Below are 8,408 nucleotides of genomic sequence, written 5' to 3' on the forward strand. Positions count from 1 at the left end.
TGAAATGGTGCAAGTGATAGATAAGATAAGATAATCGTTTATTTGATAAAACACGAGTTATAAATAAGATGTCAATATATACAAATTCAGTTCTTTACATGTCTGGCTGGAATTTCAGCATTCAAATATTTATCACAAAATTAAATTACAAATATTAAATAAGCAGTACAGAATAATGTTGAAGAGAAAAAAAAATGTCAATGTGTATCAATGTCAAATTACTAAACTAAATTATCTAAATATTGTTAATTATAAATAGTTGTATTAAATTTTTAATCATTTATGTCATTACCAATTTTCCAACAGTAAACTGTACAATTATTTACATGTCCGGCTGAAATTTCAGCATTCATAATCCAATTAAATTTCCAATAGAATAAAAAATACAGAAAAAAAAACAAATGTTAATGAGTATCAATGTCAAATTCCTACTTAATTAAATCCTATCTAAAAAATTATTAATTTTAAAATGTTGTTTTATATCATTTAAGGTATAAAAACAATGTTCCAATAGTAAACTATGCAATTTTTTTTGAAAAGCCTTTCCTTCTAATGTCCTTATACCAACAGGAATAGAATTATACAGATTTACAGCCATACAATAGCAGTTATTTTGGAACAGCTTTAGTGTAAGTGGCGCTTACACGTTTAAAAAGGGGCCCAAATCCAGATGACCGCTACGTTTGACGTGTTGCCTCTCTGTCGCACTTGTAAATTTATACATAAGTGTGACAGGGAGGTAACACGTCGAACGTGGTTCGCGGTGGCGCGCCGCGCGAGATTTGCAACGGAATATGTATAAAGCGGCGTTTCGCGTGTATAGTACGATTGTTTGAGTATCAGTTTTGACTTTTATATTGCTTGTATTAAGGCAATCTTTTTGTCCTCGTTCGATCGTTAGTATTAGAAAGCTGCAAATTGGCTATGCTTGGAAGCTTACCCAAGATGAAAATCGTTGATAATAATCGCCAATCTAAACTTAAATAATGTATGGAGATGGCTACGTGACTCATTTCGGTACATTTTTCTCTTTTTGTTTGACGTTTGTCGATGTACGATTGTCATCTTGGCTATAGGCCTCCACGCACTTCAGGGCCTTTTAAACATTAAACATTGTGTTGTTGAATTTTTATTGAAATGTATATCATATTCACTAGCAGTGGTGCATTTCGCTCAAATTTGTCGAAAAACTGCTATTTACAAAATAGGAGGGCAGCATAGTTGCGAGCGTTACACATATCATGTTGCGGTGTTCGTAGCGCTCGTAGCAACGTACGGGCAGCTACGGCCGTAGCGGTCTACGCTTCCGCGTAGCACTTTTATCTTAACACATACGGCTTGATTCGAACTTTAACACATTCACTGCCCCCGATGCACATGTGCGTTCATCGTCATCAGGTTTGTTCCTAAGCCACGCCTCCTGGCAGTGAATGCGTTAAGATACGACAAAAATTCGCTAAAGATACGACATGGATCGGATATTTCAGTATCAAAAGTGATGTTCTTCCAACAAATAGTACCATAGAAAAAATAAGTTTTTGCGAAAATTTCATTTTTGGTACAAGCTTTTATCGCCGACTGTACTTTTTTCCACAGGCAACTAATACTCATCGAGACAATTCTAAAAACCCCAAACACAATTAGGTTTCGTTGTTTTATCACAGAGTTCCTATGGCCACCTCCGGTCTCCATCAAGAGATCAGCTCGATGACACCATAATATTGCATTGTCACCCGACTTACGTATGTATGCAAAATTTCAGCTCAATCGGAAACCGGGAAGTGGATCAAATTTAACTTGCAAGATTTGATTACACACAGACAGACAGGCAGACATACAGACAGACAGACATACAGACAGACAGACAACGGTCAGGTGAAACTAAATAAAAGCTTGTAAAAAGTAAACTTATCATAAATGAAACTTATCATATGTAATGATGGGTCGTGCGAAGCGGATGTACGAAAACGGATTGGTATGGCAAAAAGCGCAATGACTCGACTAAACAGGATTTGTTTAGACCGAGCGATCTCCAAAAAAACCAAGATTGGACTGGTGAAGACTTTGGTGTTCTCGATCTTCACTTACGGCGCGGAAACTTGGACCCTCAAAAAGACCGACAGAGCTCGCATTGATGCGTTTGAGATGTGGTGCTGGAGGCGAATGCTTCGAGTGCCATGCACACCCACAGCCCACCCACCCCACAAATGACAGCCCACCGCACAAATGTGTCCATCTTACAAGAAGTGGGAGTTACTGTCAGGCTGTCAACCATCTGTCTTCGTAGATTTTTTGAATTCTGTGGACACATAGCCAGAAAGAAAAATGACAACCTGGAAATGCTTCTGGTAACGGGAAAAGTCCAAGGAAGGCGACCACGTCGAAAAAGCCCAATGCGATGAACAGATCAGATCCGCGAAGGCACTACTAAAATCCACGATGCACTGCACACTGCTGAAGATCGCAACAAGTGGAAGGAGTTAGGCCACAAAATAATTCGTGGAGGCCACGACCCTCAGCAATGAGGAATACGACACAAGGAGGAGGATCATAAATGAAAATCTGCAAAGCTCGCTCAAAATTAATTTTAAATTGTTTTTTATTTATCTACGGAGTGAGTAGGTACTCTAAGTTTACTTATTTCACTATGCTTATACGTAGTTATATTGAAGATGGTGATATTGCAAACAACAACAAAACCATTTGCGGTGTCCGGTGGAGGCGCAGGTAGGGATCTGAAGCGGCATTCGACATCATTATCTGTGATTGAAATGTTGTTACTCGCAACGCATTTACCATATCTTGGGTGGCCCGAACATACGTTGACAAAGATATTTTACTGTGCATATTATTGATAATTTTAACAAGTCTTCGTTTATGTATCAAACTCAAAGGAAAATAATATATTTTGAAGATATTTCATTAGTTTACTTTCAGTTCAATTAATATAATTTTACTTAAAAAGTATTCATATAATTTCAACGCATTTAATTACACAAACGAGCCTACCGCGATATAATTTCATTGTTTTTACCTTAAATTCCGTCGTTTCAGCTGAGTTGCACCAGCTGTGGTCACGGAAAGACCACAAATTAAATATGTGTACAAAACGCGAGAGTTTAAATGTGTTATAATTTCAACATATGTATAAGTAAATAGAATTCATGTTTAGTTTAGGGTGGCCAGTTATTATCCGGTGACCAGTAATTGACGATTTACCCTACACACACCTAAAGTAAAGTTTCTCGGGTAAATTCTGTATAAATACGAGACACGAGCAAGACGCACGGACGAATGAATGATAACAAGATGATATGAAATTGACATCAAATTGTGCATTCGAATCGGTATCCTGTATTTGCTTCGCAAATTGCTCTGTCACTATGACAAGCCTGGGGATAAAGTTCAATTTCCTCCTCGCCTATCACACGAATCAGTACACAATATTTTAAGTGCATTTGTGTTCTGCCCCATCACGCAACAACCGTAAAGGTGAAATTCGGTTGGCAACTGCAGATACATTGCTGCTGCGGTCTTGAAGCGGTCTTTCTGTCTCTGTCAATTTCCTTGATAAAATGTGTGACGTTCGTAGCAGTATTACTGCCGCGTTTAGAACATTCAGTCCGTCAGCGTCAGCGGGCTTTATCTGAATAGACTGTATTATTTCTTCATTTTACATTATAGGTACCTTATGTACTCAAAAGCAATGAATACGATTCAGTTTCCATAGTGATCTCCATTCCATACGACCCGTTTCCTTGCTCTCAAGAGTAGACACATAACAACAGTATTCGCTAAACACGTACCTCAAACAAACTATACCTCGAGTGTTGTACCGTTGTTTATTGACATGGATAAAGCGCCCGTCTTTATTTAGCCGACGTGACTTACGTTTTTCCCCTGAAGCGTTAAGCCCCCTCCAGACTATGCGCGTGAATCGCGGGCGAAGCCGCGAACGCGAGTGTGGAGTCGATTTCGCAGGTCTGCGTTCAGGACTCCACACTCGCGTTCGCGGCTTCGCCCGCGATTCACGCGCATAGTCTGGAGGGGGCTTTAGGCCAACAAAGTTAGCGTACCTAGTCTAGGCGCACTTAACGAGTTGTCAGGTTGAGAAAGACTAGTACAGTCATCAGCAATAGTATCTTACACAACTAGGGCCGCAAAAATATATGACGCGCTCTTCTTCTTCTTCTTGGTCGCATCCATCATGACTGATGATCGTGGTTGGTGGGTTTTGTTCGGGCACGAACACACTCTCGCCATCGATTCCGGTCCATCGCTTTCCTCACCACGTCATAGAATTTCTGAGATGGTTGGTTGATGACGCGCTCTTATTGCGCTCCAAATAAGAACGTGTCACATATTTTTGCGGCCCTAGTTGTGTAAGATACTATTGCTGATGACTGTACAAACAGATAAGGGAAATGGAGTAAGTTTTTGACTCTGGGATAAGAGGCTAGATGATGAGTTTGTCAAAGGTATCAGTGGATCAGTGTTGTTTTAAGTATAAAATGTCTATATGGGACCCGCCATTAAGGCGCATTAAGCTTAAATCTAAATAAATAGGTTTCTGCAAAGCTCCTGTAAGACTAGGTTTTAAAGGACTCTCAAGCTTACATTATTTCTCTATAAAATGTTTTAAGTACTGCGTACATTTTTAAATAATGTATAATATATTTACCGTGACACTAGCGTTACCTAACAACTCTTGTAGTTATGGTGATTTATACCCATAGACTAGGAATCCTCTAGACCGATCTTAGAGCAATTATTTCATACAACCGACGATGCCAAAAATGCGGGGGTGCGCGGGACGAGGTGAGCGAAGTCCCATGCCGTGATTGGTCCGTTCAAAGACACAGACGTCACACAAAGACACATTCGACTCGAACATGAAGTAAAATTACAGTATGCGTGGCAGAGGGGGTAGCGCGACTATGCTCAGTCTGGAGGATGTTTTGTCTGTGTTTATACCTCGCCTGTCTGTAATCTTTGTGAAGCTTTTGTTCGGCGCTTCGCTATTTCATCGTTCTTTGCGGAGGGTAATGGGTGAATAAAAAGTGGAATCTTGGGCAAGGCTCGTAACCGGTTTCATACAAAAAATACCGGTATTATTACATTATTTTTCTTTCTTTGGTTTATTAATACATTTTTAATGAGACAATCTAATAATACGAAGTGTTTACTTTAGGTACATGATTCAGTTCTACGTAAAGAGCATAAAATAATTAGTAATATTGGGCTATTTCGGGGTTTTAAAATAACCGATTCCGAACCTTGGTCTTGGGCTGCCGGCGTGTGGAGCGCAGACCAACAATAAATAAAACTTATATTCTTATATCATAATGATGTAATTTTGTCATCATTTGCCCGAACAGTCGGTACGCCATACGAATTATAAGATATATGATTTGTACAACACATTATGTTGTACCGAACTATTTGACGCTATACGTCTCGCTCGCGCCAGTATACAGGTTGATTTTGTTATCTCTGACCAAACTCTGAGAGAAGAATATGTAGGCCATACTGAAAACTTTTACCATGGAGCCAACCCCGAAATCACGAAAAAAAATCAGCTGTTCTATAGAAAACATTGAGGCTGTATGAAACAACAGACTTTTTTTCGCGATGTCGAAATTGGCTTCATAGTAAAAGTTTACATATTCACCTCTGAGAGTTTGGTCACAGATAAGAAAATCAGCCTGTACGAGTATGTACAGTCACCACACGAGATTGTTCTGCCATTTAGGGTTCTTGCTAAAATGGAAATTCTATAGCGTAAGTATTGAACAACCAATTTAGCTAGCACCCTAAATGGCGCGACAATCGCGGATCGCGATGGTGCAGTCAGCAGCAGAAGTTGCTAAGCGTGCCAGGTGTTCAAAATGATCTTGACGCGACTTTATTGTTATGATAATATTAAGAGCGTGTCAAGTTAATTTTGAACACCTCGCCCGCTTAGCAACTTTTGCTGTTGACTGTACGAACCAGTTCGAGTGAAACACGACGTTATTGATCACCACCAATATTCAGGATCACATCGATTTCATTATACTCAATTATTAGCTGTGATTGATCACTTAGTATGCAGTCCAGTAGGCCTAGGACAGGAGCGGCGCGACAGTAATATCTCATCCGCGGGATAGACCCGACGGGTAGTCTATCCCGCGGATGAGATATTACTGTCGCGCCGCTCCTGTCCTAGGCCTACTGGACTGCATACTAAGGGGTCTCTATTGTTTCCCAAATAGTTTTAAGTCATAATATATTGTTTGTCCGAATTTTCGTTAGTCATAATTGGTTTTTCTCGGAAACGCGTAACTTTTCAGGATTGCCATAAAACAAACCTAACCTAACCTAACCTATCTATAGAATAACCTTACGAAAATCCTGAAAAGTTAACGGTTTCAGTTTTATGACTAACGATAATATGACAAACAATACATTATGACTTAAAACTTTATGGGAAACAAAGGGACCCCCTACCCCGTCACTATCTAATTAATACAGTGAGAAAAGGCGACGGGTAGTCTATACAAAGCGCTAGCTAATGATCGATAAATATTAGGTATGACGTGTTTACTTTATAATACTTATATCCGAGCAATGGAAACTTCTATTTGTATTATTATGAGTAGGGGCCCGATTCGGATTATGAAATAGACATCTATTAGATATCTTTTAGACATCACCAAGATACGATAACGATATGTTTAAGATCTAACCTGTCAAATTTGACATTTGAGCGATTCTGGAGATACTCTTGAACGATTTCCACAGGATATGACTTAGAGATCAAATTCACATCTAATAGAATTGCGCTGCAAAAGAGAACTAGTTGATATCTAAACTATAACGTATCTAGAATGGATCTAGTACGTGTCGTCTCTTGTGAATATCTTGAAGTTCATTCGAATCGGCAGATAGTATCATTCATGTATTTATTTAGTATTAATGTATTACAATACATTTTTGATACCATTTTAATACATCAAGAATAAATACGAACAAAAACAGAGAGGGCCCATTCTCTAAAATAGCCACGAAATGCTCTGGCAAGCCGGGGCAGATTAGCGAAATGAGTCCGCGGGCCGACAGTGTAGGGGCATGGCACACTGCGTCCGATTCGCACGTCGCTCTGATGTGCGAGCGGGATATCGCTTTAACACGCGCATAGCATTGTCTCGCTCAAACTTCAGACTGACTTACGAATCGGATGCAGTGTGCCATGCCCCGTAGCCTTCACATTTAAAAATTTAGCCTCTAATTTGTCTTCTTTAGCACCGCCATCGCAAGTTTTCTGCTTGAATTGGTGCGTCACTTCTCTTCATATCTTGTTCCTTTCAGCGACTCGAGCATACTCCGCGCGAAGATGCTACTAATTGAATAATTAGTTTAAGTTTAGGTACTCATGAATGAGGGAATAAAAAACCGGCCAAGTGAGAGTCGGACTCGCGCACGAAGGCTTCCGTACCATTACGCAAAAAACGGCAAAAATCACGTTTGTTGTATGGGAGCCCCACTTAAATATTTATTTTATTCTGTTTTTAGTATTTTTTATTATAGCGGCAACAGAAATATCTCATCTGTGAAAATTTCAACTTTCTAGCTATCACGGCTCATGAGTGAAAGATAGACAGACAGACAGACGGACAGAGGAGTCTTAGTAATAGGGTCCCGTTTTTACCCTTTGGGCACGTAATATGTACTTTTACCACGGAAGAAAAAATGAGCGCGCCGCGCTACGCTTACGTACATTTCATAAGTGCTTGTTGCTAAGCCTATATGAATAAAGTATATTTGACTTTCACTTTGGAACCCAAAGCATCTTTTTTGTAGGTCCTAAATTACACCAATGCTTATTTAAAGAAGAATCTATACACGCCTTAAATTACTTTGTCCCCGCCGACAGACTGAACTCTTGATTAAAAATAACTCCCGTGAATCTGGCCGTTCCATCCCGCCCCGCCTGGCTGACGTTGACGCTGCAAACTAATCTATGATAGAGAGTGCCATTCTGATTTTAAATTTTGTTAAAATTTTGATATTGATATGATACGCTCCCGTAGAATAGTACGTGCGAAATGTACCGTGTTACTATTGGCCCATTTACATATTTATTTACAATCAACAAATGGCGGACTTAATGCCTGTTGGTATTCTCTACCAGTCAAGCATCGGGCTACAACAAACGACAAGCAACAAAACACAAACAACAAATAGAGACATGTCAAAATGGTTCAAGGAGAAAAGTAAAAAGATATTTACTAGATTATAACTTTTTAGATTCGTGTTTATTTAGTTTGCGTTTAAACATCTTGTACTACATAAATGCAAAACAAAAACTGTTGTAGTAAAAAATAAATAAATAAAATAAATAAATAAATGATTGAACTCTAACTCTG

The sequence above is a fragment of the Cydia fagiglandana genome, chromosome 5 (genome assembly GCF_963556715.1).
Source record: "Cydia fagiglandana chromosome 5, ilCydFagi1.1, whole genome shotgun sequence".
Classification (NCBI taxonomy): domain Eukaryota; kingdom Metazoa; phylum Arthropoda; class Insecta; order Lepidoptera; family Tortricidae; genus Cydia; species Cydia fagiglandana.